The sequence below is a fragment of the Dryobates pubescens genome, chromosome 8 (assembly GCF_014839835.1).
Source record: "Dryobates pubescens isolate bDryPub1 chromosome 8, bDryPub1.pri, whole genome shotgun sequence".
Classification (NCBI taxonomy): Eukaryota; Metazoa; Chordata; class Aves; order Piciformes; family Picidae; genus Dryobates; species Dryobates pubescens.
Window position 1 is genome coordinate 36,101,070 of NC_071619.1, and position 18,649 is coordinate 36,119,718.

An 18,649-nucleotide genomic window follows, 5' to 3' on the forward strand; every position below is an offset into this window, starting at 1 on the left:
TGTGATTCTGTGATTCTGTGAACATTTAAAACTATTTCTTCTGCTTCTGGTATATAGCTGCTCAGTGCTGTGTTTCAACCACACTGAGTGAAAAGATAACAACCAAACTTTCCCAAAACTGTACTGTAAAGTCACCTAGCTAGGCTATCACCAGTAGCCTAGCTAACCTGAGTGAAAAAGGAAGACATGATGTCCCTGCTTCCCAGAGACATATAGTGTTCCTGCTCAGGAACTTGTGCCTCTATGTTTGCATCAACAAGTGTCTTGAAATTCTCACTGAGAACAAGGACTTTGATCAAGCAAAGCACACATTTTACTCTGCAAGGAACTTTGCAGAGAGGTAGTAAATTCACAAAAGCAGCTGAAGGAGGTTTCAGAGGAACTTGACAGATTACAGGCTGATGACACTACCGTTACAGCCTCAGTGGAAATGTGGTTTGATCTAATTAACAGCAAAGAACTAAAACCACTGAAGAACAAAATAACAAAATTCTTCAAAGACACTGGGAAGCTTTCCATTTTATAGCCACCAGGACTGATTCCAAGCACAGACAGATGGGATTGAACCCAGGATAGGATGTCAAGGTTAGGACAGGCACAGAACATATTCCAGAGATCTCAAATCTTCTAAGATTAAACCCTGAAGTTTCATATTTTTGCTTTAGATATGTAATTACACAATGGATTGGTCTGAAAGCAATTCAATCATGCAGGTGGAAAATACAGCTGCTGAATTAGGGCAGAAACAATAACTGAACTTAGAACTGCTGGATTTTAGAACAGATGCATTGCTGTCCAGCCAACTCAGCATCACATTTTACACATTCTCAGGTTATTCATATCACTTTGATTGAAACTGTCTAAGAGCATAGATGTTAAAATCAAAGAATCTGGTGAAGTGCAGAGTTAGACATAAAGGCTCATAGAGCTAACTTCTGCTTTTGCTTTTCCTTTTCCACAGAACCCTTGAGTATTTTCTTACTTTTTAATTACAGAATCACACCCTGTACATTTGACCTTACATCTTGCCGTGTTTAAGGAACAAAGATGCCCACAAAACTAAATCACGTCACATGCACGTGCTGTTTCAGTGGATAAAATGCTGCATCTGTGTGTTTTCTCTCAGAGGCTTTTGCAGAAATAACAAAATAGATAGTCAGGCCAGGGAGAAAAATCCAACTCTGATACGTTGGCTGCCGTTTCCACATACGAATCCTCTCTCCACACCCAACAGAGAACAACATACCTCAGCTGAACAATTGTGAGCATATGTTAGCTATGCCAATATCCTGTGGAAAGTAACAAAAGGCTTTAACTTATTTTTAACTAAGACAGGTTGTGCTTCAGAATTTCAAGTCAGAGTGGGGATTATTGTAGTTCCCTCTTCAGGAAGTTGTACGATTACTAACCTTATAATTAAAAAAGTAAAAGTTAATGAGGAAATGTTAACATCAAGTGATTAACATGCCTATTAATATTAGAAATGGACTAGGGGGAAAAAAAGGGGGGGGGGGGGGGGGGGGGGGGGGGGGGGGGGGGGGGGGGGGGGGGGGGGGGGGGGGGGGGGGGAAGGAAAACCCATTGTGTAATACAGTTCTGATGAAATGCTGGACAATTCTGAGACTGGTAAAGCGAGTCACTGCCAACTGACTCAGCATGACAACAGGAGTTCATTGTTGCATTCAGACCAAAGGAAGCAAGCAGCCAGTTGGTTCAAACTGGATTTAATCTTTCAATAAAATGTGATATTTCCACCATCTTCTTGTTCTTCTTTCAGTTCTAGTGCCTAGTGTCTAGTGTCACCAGTACATGCTGCATTTATTAAGCCCTGCACTACTCAGCTAGCATTGGATGCAACACACATTAAGCCCTCAGATGCAGCATGTTACAAAATTAACTTAAAAGGCTGGAATACAGCTCCATTTTTAAGTCCCAGTATATTTATATTTCACATATGGTTTTTGCTAGGCTATTCACAGGGGGGACTATAAAGCATCTCAACATGTGAGGTACTCTCATAATCTCCACTATGTCCTCAGTTGCACTTACTGTCCTCAGGCATGGGGGATGCTGTACTGCGAGCATTAATACAGATATACGTGCTGCTTGTTACATCCACATCTCCCCCTCCCTGCCTGTAGATTTGGCAACTGCAGGGCAGCTGAATTCAGCTCCAAAAAATGGAATTCCTGTTTGTCTCCAAGGCTTTCCAAAGACTGCCTTCTGCCAGTCACTGCAACTTCACCCAGCACCCTCTGAAATTAACGAAACAAGATTGCTCAGCAGCTCCCATGGGACTTGGGACTCTTCAGAGCCTGGGCAATGAAACAAAAAAAACCATACTGTCCCCATTCTTGAGATCACTCAGGACCAGAGCTGTATGAAGAAGAGGGCTTTTTAAATACTGTAAGAAGGTGGATTTATGTTGTTTCTACAGAGGACTGATCAAGAGGAAGGTTCACCTGTTGCATAACATTGTACCCAGTGTACAAAGTAACGTTACAAAATCTGGTTTGTGGCTCTTCCACATGCCCAAATCTCAGTCTCATCATTCATTCACTGTTTTCTGCATTTCTCACTAAAGCTGCTTCTCCAGAAGCCTCTCAGAAATATGACAATCCCCCTCCTCTTCCCCCCCAACCCAAAAAGAGATTATTACAGTCTTTAAAGTTTACTGATTTAATTGCAGCAGATGAGAGAATCTTGGAAATAAATTATTTTTGAGATGAAACAAGCAACAAGAAAAGTCCATATTTGTTCAGGCAGCTAAAGTATCCCCAGCCATTATAACTTTTTTTAAAGCATATTTTACGGAAAGGAACCGTGCCACTTCAAAAATTATCATGCCAGGACAAAGAAACTCCTCACAACTAAAGACCAGTAAACAACAAACCTGGTTTATATTCACCATAAGTTGGCAGGTGACTTTGACCAAGTCAGTCAGCATCTCGCAATCTCAGTTTATCCATCAGTGCAAGAGGCTACTAATGCTTCCCCAGTTCAGGAGGGTGTCTTAAAGCTTAATTAATTGATGTTCATAAAGAACTCAGATTCTCAGATGAGAGGCATCAGAGAACACCAAAGTATTATTAATCTCAGGTGCCAAAAAAGTATCCCTGCTTTTGTATGAAACAGCTCTGAAATATTTGTGATTTCTATGGCAGCATTATCCCCAGCTCAGCTCGCAAATGATGAGAGTTATCCAAGTAAAATAAATGTCTGGTCATCAGAGTAAACAAAGCCATCATTTTACAAGACCAGTCTAAATTGTAGAGATAATCAATATGAGAATAGCAGTGCCCACAATGAAACCTGTATTAATTATGAAGAGAGTTTATGAAAGAAATTAATCATTATTATGGAGTCCGCTGCAGGAATTTAATAGTGTGAGCCAATTTTGCATGACTCTTATGATGCTTGAGGTCAAATATGCTGAGTTTGAAATAAACTTTAATCTAGGCTGCACTAACTTTGTATAAAAAAAGAAAGCTTCTCATAAGTTCCACAGTACTGCCCAAAATAACAAATCTGCTCTGCCCTGTAAGTGCGTGTGGTCTGATATGCCATCCTGAAAATAGATTCTAAGGTCTCTCTCCTCTCTCCATTCTTGTTTCAATTTGTGCTATAGGAAAAACATATACACTGACTACAAGAGAAAATTACATCTAGGAGATAACCAATAGGCTACTTTGGGTGATTTTTTTGTTGTTGTTGGTTGGTTGGTTTGTTTGGGTTTTTTTTCTTCCTTAAGTAACCACCCTTCCAAAATAAATACAACATTTATGGAAATAAAGAAACAAATTATCCAACTCCAGCACCAGAACAAGAAGACACAGTCTCAAGCTGTGCCAGAGGAAGTTTAGGCTCGAGGTGAGGAGAAAGTTCTTCACAGAGAGAGTTGTTAGGCATTGGAATGTGCTGCCCAGGGAGGTGGTGGAGTCACCATCCCTGGAGGTGTTCAGGAGGGGATTGGACGTGGCACTTGGTGCCATGGTTTAGTGATGAGGTCTGTGGTGACAGGCTGGACTTGATGATCTTTGAGGTCTCTTCCAACCTTGGTGATTCTGTGATTCTGTGAACTTTAGGTAGCATACCACAGTCAAATAAATACCATTTGCTAGTAGAACAAACTGGGAGAAACTCTAACAGAACTTAACCCATAGTAACCAAAACAAAAACCCAAGAGACTTTGTTCCAAACATCAGGGCTGTTCTAGACAGCTGAAGATTCCTGTCTGTTGGTCAGCTTCAGTATTAATCAATTAATTCTTTTTGCAAGATTATACATTCTCTGGGGAAGAGGCTATGGCTGAACGTGTTGTAAATGTTCAAGGTTGGTTTAATTCCATCTCTGGTCAAGTCAAGTCAAGTCATGGTTGTCTTCAAAGGGAGAAGAGCTAGACTGAAGCTGAGAGCTTCTGAAAAGCCTCTCCTGTTTATTTATTTCCTTGTGTGAAGCATTTCTTAAAACAGATAAAAGCAGCAAGATGAAATGAGCCCATCTGAGTAATGAGTACCTCTGAGGTCCATGCTTGGCAAGAACTCCATGGGTCAGAGCTGGAGAGAGAATTCTTGGGGGATTCTTGTTTGGGGTATTTCTGAGAATGTGTGTGAGTTTGTGAGGGGAAGGAAGGTCAAGCATTGGATATAGCCGAGTCAAAAAAAGGTTGGCTATCCCTACAAGTGCACAAAGAGGTGCAGCAGAAGTAGCATCCACTTGCTTTTGCAAAATATAGAATTAGGCATTTTTGGAGTCTACTAATAATGTATGCAAAGCTTACAATACTGTCAGTAACAATTAAGTGTGTAAAAGAAAGAATGAACCCTTGCAATTTTACAAGAACAAACGGTCTCCAATTAAAGTCGGCCAAAGGAGCTCAGTGTGAATATTCCTCTAAGCTTCCTTTGTTGATGCCATAGGATTTCTTTGTAGTTGTACAATTCTGCAAGCTAACATTCTCTTGGCTTCCTTACTTCTGATCTCATCACACACACAGATGGCTCAGTCTTGTAAAATATTATTAGGGGACATGCCGGAGTGGCTTAAACATGGGTCAGTCCAGCAGCGTAATATGACTAACAATTTTCCTGGACTTAGTATAACCTTGAGTTCTGCCATTGTCTCACAAACTGCAAAATGGGAAGAGAGTCTACCTCCTCATGAAGTGCTGAGAACACTGGAGCTAAGATACATAACTCTGTAAAAAAAAACGGAAGAGTGTTACTGCTATTTGGGGAGAGTAAGACAGGGTCATGTGGGCTTCAGTTTTATTCTCTTCTATGAAACAAACACCGACACAGATATAAATAGTGCCTGCAGAAAAGCAAGGGGTGAGCTGCTGCTTGTCTTTTCAAGTAATTTGTAGCTTTTGCATGCAAAGACTGTTTAGAAGAGACCTGAATAGTTTAATAATTAAACCAAAAATCTTTAGTTCTGAGAGTATTAACATTTACCAGAGTAGGCTTTTTTTGTTCGGTGCTGTCATAAATTCACAGTATTTACCCACCAGTTCTGGTTTTCATAACAAGACTGTGGTTTTTATTTTGATCACTGGTTAATTTACTGCTGCAGCACATCATTTTGTTTGTCGAGGTTCTGAGGAACAGTAATTCCTTACAGACACTGTTCAGATGGTGTTTTTCAATTAAAAACACTTAAATCAGAAAGGATTGGCTGTCTGGTGGGGGACTGAAGATCAGAGTTCAGTGCTTGGCTCTACAATAGACTCCCTGGGGAAATTTTCAAAGGCACAAATGGCAGGTTGGCACATCCCTCCCATGCTTGCTTTAGTGGGAGTTAGTTGCCTCTGAAAACCTCTCTTCCCCTGGATTATCCCAATCTTGCTGTGGTCTTGGTTTGCAACCACTATAGTAGGAATTGTAGTATTTTGTTTCCCTCATATGTTGCCCGATTTGTCTGTTTAATTACAAGCTTGCTGAGACAGCACTTCTGTTTTACTGTAAAAGACACCACACCAGTGGATGGGGCACTGGTCTCACCTGGGGCTTCTAGTTTCTGCTAGGATACATATATGCAAATGATGTTAATACTAATTAGGAACCTGGAGAATCTCAGTTTCAATTGTTTTCCCAAATCCCAGGTTACTGCGTTTTCCATAAGCAGTACTGCATTGGTAAAAAGCTCCAGAGAACAGCACCCACAGAACAGGTGCAGAACAGCAAGATGAAGTAAATGTCTCCTACATGGCCCCAAGAAGATGATCCATTCACTGAAAAGGATTCTTAACCCTTTTCATCCCAACCTCTGATTTCTGTTAACTTCACTCACCCTGTACATTTAAGACTACACTCTTTGAAACATCACACATTACTGGGACAGAAAGTGAAGCCTAAGCAAATGTCTTTGAAGCCTTCCAGAAACAAGCTGTGACCTTGGGTATGTGCTTGCACCATTAGAGTACAAGTACTCATCCACCATGGTAACAAAACTAGTTCTGTCTTATTTATCCTGCAAGTCATAACTAGGCAAGAGAATTTTTATTTTCAGACCACAAATGTACAATCCTCAAAAATGTGACATGTGGAACCATTTAAAGGGTGAGAAATGCAAGATAATGAATAAATGTGCATGACAAGTAAACTTGAGGAAATATTGATCTGTGTTTGTTTGTGCAAAAAGTGGAGTGCTCCACAGAATTACTCAAATAAAACTGATAATTGTTTTTTCTACTCTAGTGAACTTAAATGTGGTGTGACCAGGAGTAAAGATAAAAGCCAACTAATATTCCATGCACAGTCATTAATTACCCACTTCTCTACCAGCAGTCACCAAGTTTGCCAAATTAGATAAGGATAGGGTTCATTGTATTCCAGAACACATAGAACAGAACAGAACAGAACAGAACAGAACAGAATAGAATAGAAAAGAATAGAATAGAATAGAATAGAATAGAATAGAATAGAATAGAATAGAATAGAATAGAATAGAATAGAATAGAATAGAATAGAATAGAATAGGATAGAATAGGATAGGAGGTTGGAAGAGACCTTCAAGATCATGTCCAACCTATCATCCAACACCACCTAATCAACTAAACCATGGCACCAAGCACCCTATCAAGTCTCCTCCTAAAAACCTCCAATGATGGTGACTCCACCACCTCCCTGGGCAGCACTTTCCAATGGGCAATCACTCTCTCTATGAAGAATTTCTTCCTAACATCCAGTCTAAACCTCCCTTTGCAAAGCTTGAGACTGTGTCCTCTTGTTCTGGTGCTGGTTGCCTGGGAAAAGAGACCAGCCCCAGCCTGTCTACACCCTTCAGGTAGTTGCAATAATGTCTTTCAGATACCCACTAGTGGTTAAACTAGGCTGCATAAATTATCCTCTAAGCCATTCATCTTCCACAATGACCTCTTCATGGCTAAAACCAAGAGCCTAAGTTTTGTGGGCATTTCTCTTCTCCCCCCCCCCCCCCCAAAGTTAACTTAGCTAAAGCCAGCAGCAGTACAGAAGGAATTATCTTTTATATAATAATAGCTTTAATGCTTACCTTTATGTGCTAGGCACATCCTCCATTTCTTTCTGCATCATCCAGTTTGTACTCATCTATGCAATCAGCCCAGTATGCAATACAAGATAGAATTCCTACAGTAGATGTAAATAATTCAAGGAAGTTTGTAACTCCTCAGGGAGATTTACTCACAGATCACCTGTTTACAGAGTTTAAAGAGATGTCAGAAGAGTTCCAGGATGGGGAAGGTTGTGATGAAATATCAGCATTATTACAGCATAGAACAGAAACTGGCTTTGATTTTGGATATATTGACAAACTTCAAAGCCATTGGTCTGAATCTGCCAGTGTAGGAATGGTGTTTGATTGCATCATCTAGGGGGATGCTGCCGCATCACAGACTGAGGTGGCTCTGGTAACAGGTAAGTATATGGCAGGATTCCCAAATGAAGAGATTAAAACCAAAATGAATTAAAAATCCCAGCAAAAACCAAAGGGCTGATAAAGCAAATTACACCAACAGAATTCACAGTGCAACCCAAACGAAAGAAACCCAAACCAACCCCATTCCTATTACAGATGGGATGCCCTTGTGTCCCACATGGGACCATTGCAAATGATTCTGCAAAGAGTAAGAAAGAGACCAGTATGCAATTAGAATAGAATAGAATAGGAATAGAATAGGTTGGAAGAGACCTTCAAGATCATTGCATCCAACCTATCAACCAATCCAACCCACCATCAACTAAACCATGGCACCAAGCACCCTATCAAGTCTCCTCCTGAACAACTCCAATGATGGTGACTCCACCACCTCCCCAGGCAGCCCATTCCAATGGGCAATCACTCTTTCTGTGTACAATTCTGCAGTAACAGCAGCCCACACAGAAAACCACCATTTGCCAGCTGAGAATCCTTGACCTGCTGGCCACACGCCTCTATTTCTATTCCACTGATCCACTATACCAGTCACATTTCAAGTTAGGCTCACAATTTTGGGTGACAAACCCCCAACTTCTTCTGTTGGCAACAATCCTTGCCTGTTCCTCCCAAAGGCAAAGTATACTAAGGACATTCTTCCCATGTCCAGAGGCCAACAGACTGTCACTTTCTTTACACAGTGTACCACATGTATCTAGGACATAGAAAGGATTATTTAGAACTCTAAAGGAGACATTTATACCCAGTACATTTCCAAAATAAGGATGGCAAGTTGCTGAAATAACTTATTTAAAACTTTTTCTCAAGTACAGAGTGATAGAATTAGAGTAAAATCATCTAGAAGGGGTTGGAAACACTTTCTCATGAAGTCTTAAACATCACTTCTAGTGACATTAACTCGAGCTACACGTCCCATCGGAGAGCAAGTGTCAGCAAAGTAAATGCATTAGTTAAAGCTTAATAGTAGTTTGGTGTTCAATATCCTGAAATATTTAAGATGTTTTTTCCCCAAGTAAACTGTTATTCAGTTTTAATGAAGACATTAACCTGCTTGATTTGTAAGCTCCTGTGGGAAGTCAGTCCAAAACACTGTCATAAGAGGTAGGCAGAAGTAACAAGAGCTGTGACAGGAAATCAGGCACATTTTAAATGTTAAAAAAGCAGCCAGAAAGGGAGTCTCAATATGCTCTTGTTTTCTTTTAGTTTTGTTTATTTTTGGGTAATATGATTTCTGCCCTTTAAAAGATGCCAATTAAGGCTGGTTATAACGTAGTTTGCACGTAACTGTGGGTATTGAAATCTATGTGAGTTTTCACCAACTATTTTGTAAACAAGTACTAGAATACAGACTCAGGAAAAAAAAAAAAAAAAAAAAAAAGTTTGGGTCAGATTCTGAACTTTGAGACACTTTTCAGTTTCCAGCCTTGCAGGATGACAGCTTTAAACTGGAATCCACTGTTACACTTTTAGTCACAGTTTGAATTTTCCGGACTGACTTTGCATACAGTCTGCGTTTCATGGGAACAGCCGGTCTTGGTGAGTTTTCAGCTTGAAATGATAGTGATATAACAAGATGAGCAAAAATGGTGAGACCCCAAGCAATTAAGGTGGGTGTGTGCTCTTCCTGAAATGCATATTGGTGGTTTGACAAGGGAGACAAGCTGGCTGCTTTGTTTCACAGTAGCTGTGTTTAGTTCATGCTGTCAAGCGTGGATTCTGACACTTAACAGTATTAATATTGCTATTTCTATTGATATAATTAGCACTTCTATAAATAATAGCTAAAGCTGCCATAGCTAAGTATATTACTGCAATCAGCACCATCAGGCCCTTCTTCGTTACACACCCTCCTGGAAATGCAAGCTGATTGATCTCAGCAAGAAGACAGCTACTGAGCAACGCTGTTGATTCTAGCGGCCCAGTTAAGAGCAGCTACCACCACGGAGAAGACTCTTCTAAACATCTAGTTTGTATGTGTGAGACTGAAGTTTCTCACTAGTCTTGCACCTGCCAATGTTTGAAAGCTATAAATAGGGACTCTTCTTTTCAGCCACATGATAAAAAAAAAAAACAAACCCTCACGTTGAGTTCAGTGGGTGTTATTCATACACCACAATGGGGGAGAAGTCCTACCAGTGTTTTGCAGATAAACTGGACCCACTCTTTCCATTTTCAACTGTGCAGCACAAAGATTTTATTTACTCTACAGCTATGCAACAGGAAATTGATTAGTGAAACAGATACTGCTGCTTCTACAGAACCATAGCTGCTCCTTCTATTACACTCCCTGTTTTCATTCTATTACACTTAAAAAAATACAGAAGAATCACAACTTTTCTAGTGGCCCAAACTTCAGGTAGTCCAAACCCATTGCAAAGACCTTTGCTCTCCTCTCACTAAAGCCATAACTTCTCCATGAGTTTTCAGGGTGTTCAGTATCTCATTTGAGTCAGCGATACTTAATGACTGCAACTTACAACTAGCATCAGCGGGAGAGGGAAATGTACAGAACTAGGAGTGGTAGTGGTGGAAATAAAGCCTGCCGGGATGGTGGGGGGTGGGGTGGTGTCTCAAAGGATACATAGAAAAATAGAAGCACTTAAAAATCATCCCCAAGTTTTGAAACAGCAAGTGTTTTCTTTCTTCATCTTCCACGGCAAACACCCCACAAAGATCTTCTGAAGGCAAATATTTACAATGTATGGAAATAGACAGTGTTATGTGTAAGAAAATCAGCCTAGATTTCTGACCACAGCTTGTTACAAAAATGCTTTGAAAGTTTTTAGATTCTTGAGATTTAGCAAAATGGATGTGGTAAACGTCATAGGGAGAATTAAGAAGCTTGTGTATATAATTAGCATTGCGTGTGAGACATGCACATTTTTGAATCCTGTAAGTTCCTCCAGAAACACTACTTGCTAGCTGCAGTGCTGGAGAACTTAAAATGGTAAAGAGGACACTACAATTCCAAAGAAGCTTTGAACTCCTGTACTACTAATACAGCTCACTCTGTATGAGGCCAAAGCACTCATACAGCACTGTCTTTCAGTAGTATCAAAGCCAAAATCATTCCTGTATAATTCCACTGATGTCACTTCAGTCATTTCAAAGAGGAAATTCATGTCTAAGCCACGTTCTGTTTTCTGATGCAAACCCAGGATAACTACACCAAAGTTTACAAAGCTACTGACACAGGCATTTTATTGGCAAGTCAAATAGCCAATGGAGTAATTGGCACCTTCCACTTGAAATTACTGCTTGACATAGCATTATATATAACCATAACAGCAGCATTTTGGAACTCTCTGTGTACATACCTTTACAAATATTTGTGATGACAGCACATGGTATAATTGCCATTACACAGATAGGAAACAAAGACTGAGAATTCTCCCCAAAGTCAAATATGCTATTCAGGGCAAAGCAGAGAGCTTCGCAAGAGCCAAGTCTTGAGCCAGGAAGCAAACCCAGTAAACAAGTACTCAGCCTTCAGTATGCCTTCATGAAAATACAAGCAGTAACTGGGCTAGACCTCAAACTTGATGGGAAAAAAAAATGGGGAGGGGGAATACAAGAGGTTTTTTCTTTCTTTTTTATTTTTTGAGTGAGTACTGAATAAGACTAAGAACTTTCTCTGGTATGATGAGAAAAATCTGATCACAAAGTGCTGCATTTGGGGATCCATTGAGGCACCTTTCATAAATATCTGTGAAAAACAGAGTAACAGCTGAGATTTACTAATACCAGCAAATAATCTACATCCTGAAGTCTTCTTTTTGTTCTGCTCACACTGCTCAGGCCACATAGTAAACCAAACCTTCCAAAATGCATCTCTGGTTGTGAAAACTTGTCAATGTAAACTATTCTCTTTTGCTTTGGAAAGGAACCATGATTCATCTCAGTCAGTATATAGTGTTCATGAAAACAACCTCATTTTGTTTCGGTTTTGTTGCTCTGATACCCAAGATCACAGATCAGCATGACTATGGAAGGGTAAATAAAGTTTACTAAAAGCTGACAGTTAGACACATGATATTTTGTTTTTCAGTTTCTTAATGATTTCTGCACTTTCTGTGATAGCTGGCCTCTTCAGAGAGCTTAAACTGCTGCTAAGGTTTCTTGGGCTACTGTGTATGCATTTACAGATGAATTCTGCTCACTTAATTTGGTACTTTGAACAAATTACAAAATAGCATCTTCTACCTTAATATCTGCAGTCGCTCTGGAATCTTAATGAGCTAAACTTCCCAAGTTCTGTCCCTTCTTGGCCAGAGGAAAGCCTCTTCCTTCATGTTTATTGGGGAAGAGTTCACAAATCTAAAATCCCACCTGGCTTGAAGGGAGTTACAGCCTTACATGACAAACTAGACAGAACAATACTGAGGGCCTGTGAAAACTAAACAAAAAGAACACATCTATTTTCTAATCCCATGATGGAAATACTAAGTCTGAAGGGCCACCTGGAATCTGACCAAGGTTACCCAGCAAGGATCAAATCCTATTTGTCATAGGCAGGCAGTCCTGCTGAAATCAAATCAACCCACAGCACCGACCAGTATACTTGGGGATATGCTTTAACCTCTAAGGCATGCTATAAACCCTCTGCCACAAAATAGGTGCTATGGTTTAATTTCTAATCTCAAATTGTAACTCCTCGTTCAAAACCTGAAAGCCCAGTTCCCCTCACAAATTTAAATAACCAGGACTGAACCATGCTGAGATCTTTTAAGACTTTACTTTAGAAATATTTTCCAGGACACACAATTAATGCAGTGACAATTAAACCAGCTTGGAGTAAGAGAGCATACACTATGACACAGCATTTATTTTTTGTTCCAAATCTGCCTACATATCTAGTCACTAATTCACCCAATAAATTAATTCCACAAGTGGCTCTCCGAGTCATCAGTCTGAATTATCAAGTTTCTGCTGTGTTTCCAAAACAATGCCAGGCATGCAAGTGCGTAGGAGGGCTAGGACAATGAAGCCAATAGGTGCAGCTGTGACCTGGGAGGCAGAAGGTCTGTTCAAACTCTGTCACTGACTGCTCTTTGACATTGGGAAGTCATTTCAGTGCCGTTTAATTCAAGGTCTTTCTAGCACATAATATTTTAGCAATGAAGTCACTCCCCAAACATTTGGAAGGCAAAGACAAGCCTCATGAACTTCATGAAATCTTTTCCCTTCCGAATCAGGAACGGGGTGAGGGGGAGGGAGAGGGAATAAAGGGGAAAGGGTGGGGGGGTGGGGGTAGAAGAAGGGGTATGTGGATCCCAGTCTGTCTGGATTTGTCTTTTTATCGTCAACTTTCACAAACCATCCTTCTGCAAGTACAGGTGAAAGGCAGCCTCTGTAAATTCAGACTACTGAATGAGCTAGCTGGTATCTCATGCACCTGGCATCACCATCGCAGGGCATCTGAACTGCTCTCATCTTTACTCTAAAGGCTGGCAACCTCGATTTTAACGCAGGGGGTTAGGATTCCATTCCTAACATTGCAATGTAGTAACAGCAACCATGAAATCCTTGACGAGCTTTTTCTTTCCTTCCCGCCCCCCCCCCCCCCCCCCCCCCCCCGCCCCTGTGCTTACACAACAAACAAGCCATGTTTTAAACTTACAAACCCATTTTCATCTTGGAAGAGACAAGGCATCCACACCTTCAGCAACTGACTAGTCACAAATTCTACGTGCTATCAGAAAGGGTGTGTTTTTTTCTGATAGAAATGAGAATGGTTTAAAAAAAAAAACCCCACCACACACACACACAGAGAAAAAAAACACCTACAGGTTAAATGATGAGATTTAAAATAATGCTGAAATCTTCTGTAACGTTCTTCCTGCATTACAAATGGACTATTAAATCAGTGAAGTGCCAATCAAATGCTTTTGTACTTTGAAAGAAAGGTTTAAATAACAAAAGCAGTTTTTCAGGCCTCTCTCTCTCTCCCTCGGTAGTCAGTGTCACCTATGCACTAATTACAACATATTTACTCTCTTTTCTAGTAAGATCACAATTGAATAGCTTTTTCAGAACATGATTTTTGAGAAAAGTTGCAATCAGACTCTCGTGGATTCTGGCTCTTATTAATCCAGCTTTTTCTAAGAAAAATACAGTGTTGTGCAGTAAACTTCAAGATCTATGACAGGACTGAATAATAACAGCTCTGGATTCAGTCTCCAGCTTTAAAAATCAACTCATTGAATGACCTCGGGTGAACCATTAATTAACTAGGGCCAAATCCTCTGTGGACTAAACACAATGGAACAAGCCAGTTTGTACAAGCCAAAGATCTGGCCCCAAGTTTCCAGAAGTTTTGATTCAGGCTGGCCAAATACTGGAATTTTCATCCCATATATATATAAAAAAAATCTTCAGTTGTATTTCAGGGTGAGAATTAAAGCTCTCACATCCTTTGTGGAGTAAAAATTCCAAGCAATTCCTTTAATGGGAAAAAAAAAAAAAAGAGAAACAAACAGCCTCTTCCCCCCCCCCCCCCCCAAAAAAAAAAAAACAGGAAAAGAAAGACGAAGGTCTCTCAGGGAAAGATTTAGTAAACGTTGCTTTCTCCCCGTAAACAGAAAGTGGAATTGACAGAATTCTTGAAGGCAAGTAGTCATGAACCATCACTTTCATTTTCTGGTCACAAAAAGTCAGCTTTTTTTCCAGTGAAACTGGAACTTTCCTGCAGAAAACTGCAGCTTCCCAAACACCACATTTTCCACTGGGGTGAGAAGGATCCTCCCAATCAGCTCTAATATTGTGTACTCGCAGCATCTACTGAAGACAGCTTATATATGCTAAAAGAGCTCTTGTCTGTAAGGGTTGTTTTGGTTTGTTTTTCTTCATGCAAGAGCAGGATGACACTGCTTTCCTATCACAGATTTCTTTTTTTTTTTTTTTGGAGTTACTCTTTCTTGCACAGCACCCTAAGATTTGCAGATCCTGATTCTGCATTTCTACAACATTGGCCTCGTAATTTCAAACACATCATTTCTACACCTGCATACATCCCAGGCATTCAGAAAGACCCCAGAAGGTGTTCAGAGTTCAAGATTATTACACTTGTAAATAGTCACAGGTTTTATGGAGCGTCTTCTTCCTCCTAAATAATTACTTTGATCCGAGAATCTAGCTTCTGGCTTTATGTATTAGTTGCTTTTACTAGATCGTGACTCTTTCAAAATTTCTCCTCTGCCGTTCAGCAAAGAGGACTACAAGCCTAACAAGAAGGCATTTAGCCTGAAAAATAAGAGACTTACTCGGCTACAAACGGAAGCAAAGTCTGGATAACAAGACTGTCAGTAAGGGAGCCCGTTTCCTAGTTCCCTCGCTGCAACGACTAGCAAATTCATTTTAGCTCTGTACTCCGATTGATAAATGTGAGAACACTCCCTATTGCCAGGAGTAAAGAAACCTGGGTACGAGACCCTGCCATCTTGGCATAAACAGACGCCTGGCACTGGAAGGACAGGCGACTAATTGCTTTTAAAGCCACTGTTGGAGACGCGATATAAAGTATCCCGATGGCTCGCTCAGGTAGAAACGCGCTGCCAACCTCAGCGAGGATCAACGTCCATATTTTCGCTACGAGCCCCAAGGGACGGCATAAAAAAGCAGCTGAGCTCATCGGTGTCGGAGGACGACCAACTCCTCCCAAGCTCGGCTCTCCCCCGCCGCCCAACCACCCACCTGCTCCCCGCAAGGCAGCGCCCGTCCCCGCCGCCCCGCCAAGCACCTTGCACACCCCGACCACCTCCCCTCCCCGCCGCTCCCTTCCCGGGGGCTGCCACCGAGCCACCTCCCGCCCCCGTCCCGGCGGACGCGGCCCTCGCCTTGCCGTCGCGCCGTTCGCCGAAGGGCGCTGGCAACTTTTCCCAGTGGCCCGGCCAGCGGCCCTTCCGCGGGGAGAGGAGGAGGAGGAGCAGGGGGGGTGTGTGCGTGTGCTTGTCGGTGCCAACTCTCCCTCCGGCCGCACGCATTCTCAAGGGAGTTGCGCTGCGGCTACGCGGGATGGCCCCGCCGGCTCCGAAACTTTTTTCGAGACGCACAAAATCTCCGGGAAGCGGCAGAGGGAAGCGGGTATGTGGGGTGAGAGATGCACTGGGTACGGGCTCTCCCTCCCCGTCCAGCCCCAGCGGGACACCTCAGGAGCGCAACGGAGCCGGGGGGGGAGGGGGGGTAGGTCCCCCAGCTCACCCACAGCACCCCTCAGAACAGCGGCTGAGGGACCGCAATAGCCCAAGCGCAGTCCGGGCCAACCCCCACCTCATGCACCCCAAAATGCTCCGTCCATTACCCCGAACCCCGTTCTGCACCACCAACCCACCCGCCAGCCGCACAGTACGGCACGGCTAGCCCAGCCCCTGGTAGGCGGTGCCCCTATCAGCCCCGCCCCTAACCCCCCGCTGACCCCGGAAACGCGGTACCTCTCTCATCTTCTCCCTTCCCCAGACGCGGCAAGCTCGGCACTTTCACAGGCGGCCGCCGCCGCCTCGCCGGCCCCCTCATTGGCCTCCGGCCCCTACCCACTGCCCGGCCGGCCTACTCCCATTGGCTCAAAGCCCCGCCACTCTTGGGCCAGCCCTGCCCCCTGCCGTCCCTACATGGGTTCGCCCCCCTCCTCGCTTCTCATTGCTAATTTTCTATAGGCGAAGCCATGCTCCCCGGCCCGCTACGCGATTCTCCTATTGGAAGGGGCAAGTGTTGGTCAAAAAGATGTCGGCCTCTCATTCGCCGGAGTTTAGAAGGATAGCGGCCGATTTCGCTAGACTAGAGCTTCGACTGGTTCTAGGGCGGTGCCACTCCGTCCGGCAGCTGGGAGTCGATTGGCCGCCGCGCAATGCCTTCCTCCCTCAGGCAGCAGGTTAGGTTGCGCGCCCGCCTCACCCCCCAACCCCCCCCCGCCTTCTACGCATTTCTATTTTCCCGCTTTATTTATTTATTTTACCCATAAACTTAAATGACCCCAGAGGGGCGGGGGGCAAGGCGGGGCCTGGAGGGCAGAACCGACCAATGGGAAAGAGGATCGGGGTGGAGCCTTCAAGTACCTCAGCCATCAGGAGCTCAGCAGAGAGGCCGCGCTTGGCTCCCAGCCGGCCAATGGAGTGCTGCCATCCGCCTCCGCCCAGTGTCGCCGGTGGATCAGTGCCCGGGGTCGGGGTGTGCGTGTAGGAGGCGGATGGTGGTTGTACCCCTTTTGTGTTGGCGGAGGTGGCCGGTAACGGCCACACGGAGGCAGCGAGAGCGCTGGGGGTCCGCCTCACGCAGCAGCGGCGCCGCCGGCCGGCCCGGCCCCAGTCTCGGGCCGGGTGTGGGAGGAAGGGACTCTTAATCGTTTCCTTCCTCGCGACGGGGCGAGCGGCTCGCGGGGGCCGGGGCTGAGCTCATCCCCCGCGTACCGCGCTGAGGCCTTTCCGCAGCCTCGAGCGCCCGAGGGAAGCTTTCCCCGCGCTGTGGCGGGATGTTTCCTCCTGCCCGGGCTGTGCAACAGGGACAGCCCTCGTTGCGAGCTCTGCTTTCTGTCGGATCCCACCTTTGCACGTTGAGAACCACGGAGAAGTCATCTCGAGAGTGCTGTAGACCAGGGATTCCTCATCTTGGTGCTGGGCACTATGGTTCTCAGTTTCAGGAGTGAGGTGCAGGTACCTCTCCCTCAGACAGAAGCAATGGTTATTTTTGCAGTGAAGTCATCGTTTGTACATGTTGGCTTTGTAGCCAGGTTCAAAGCAAGGTGGCTCAGAGGCCCAAAGTTGGCTTGCACCACTCATGCCTTGAGAAGGAACCTGAGAGCGGTTGACTGGATCAGTCTCCATCCCTTGCCAGTAAAGAGAAGACTAAAACCTTCCTTAGTTTTCTTACCATGAATGTATTTATAAAGTTTTTACCATTGCTAACACCTCTTCTGCCTTTTATTTCAGGTCATCAGCATCCCTGAGTGTGGTACTGCATGCTTGCACTGTTCTTTTAGAACTCCTGATCTACCTTCCTCTTTCTGCCTGCTTTCTTTTTGTTTCAGGACAAATAAACTTCATGCTTTAAGCAAATTTGCCGCTTACCTTTCCGTCTTGTACAGTAAGTTGCTTTAGATTTTGTGGCTATCATTGCTGTGGAGAAGACTAAGATTATTACCTCCATTTTTTCTGACAGACTACTCCTATGTGATCCAACACAACAATTCTCCAGTTCCCTCATCCTAGCATCTTAATTATGCCTGTTGTTATCTGTCCTTCCCTTTGCATGGATCACCTTATTTTTAGCTACCACTCTCATCCAAGTTGCCTCCCACAACTGTATCACAAGTGTTTATGTCTGTTGCAGCCATGTGGGGAACAGCTCCCCTTCCAGTTGGTCTCTTAATAGAATCATTAAGGTTGGGAAAGATCTTTAATATCATTGAAATTCAAGCATAACCCAGTTACCATGACCACTAAACTATATTCTGAAGCATGATGTCTTCATGCTTCTTGAACACCTCCAGGGATGGTGACTCTACCACCTCCCTGGGCAGCCTATTTCAATACTTCACTACTCTTTCAGGAAAGCAGTTTTTTTTTCTAATGCACAACTTAAGTGCATTTCCTCGCTCCCTGGTGCTGGTTACTTGGGAGAAAGCTTGTCACTATTGTTTTCCAAGAAATGCACCTTACAGGAATCCTAGAACTCACCTGGTTGGAAGGGACCCTCAAAGGTCATCTTGTGCAACCACCCTGCAGTGAGCAGGGACATCTTTAAC

At 43.4% G+C, this 18,649-nt stretch overlaps 1 protein-coding gene across 1 annotated transcript in view; it reads right to left on the reverse strand.

Annotated features, from left to right (window-relative positions):
* Nucleotides 1-16,405, reverse strand: part of ZBTB20 (zinc finger and BTB domain containing 20) — a 554,111-nt gene extending 537,706 nt beyond the window's left edge. Inside the window, exon 1 of the mRNA XM_054163730.1 lies at nucleotides 16,344-16,405. The gene's annotated coding sequence lies outside the window, so the exon portion shown is untranslated. The remainder of the gene's footprint in view (nucleotides 1-16,343) is intronic.
* Between the last annotated feature and the right edge of the window lie 2,244 nt (nucleotides 16,406-18,649).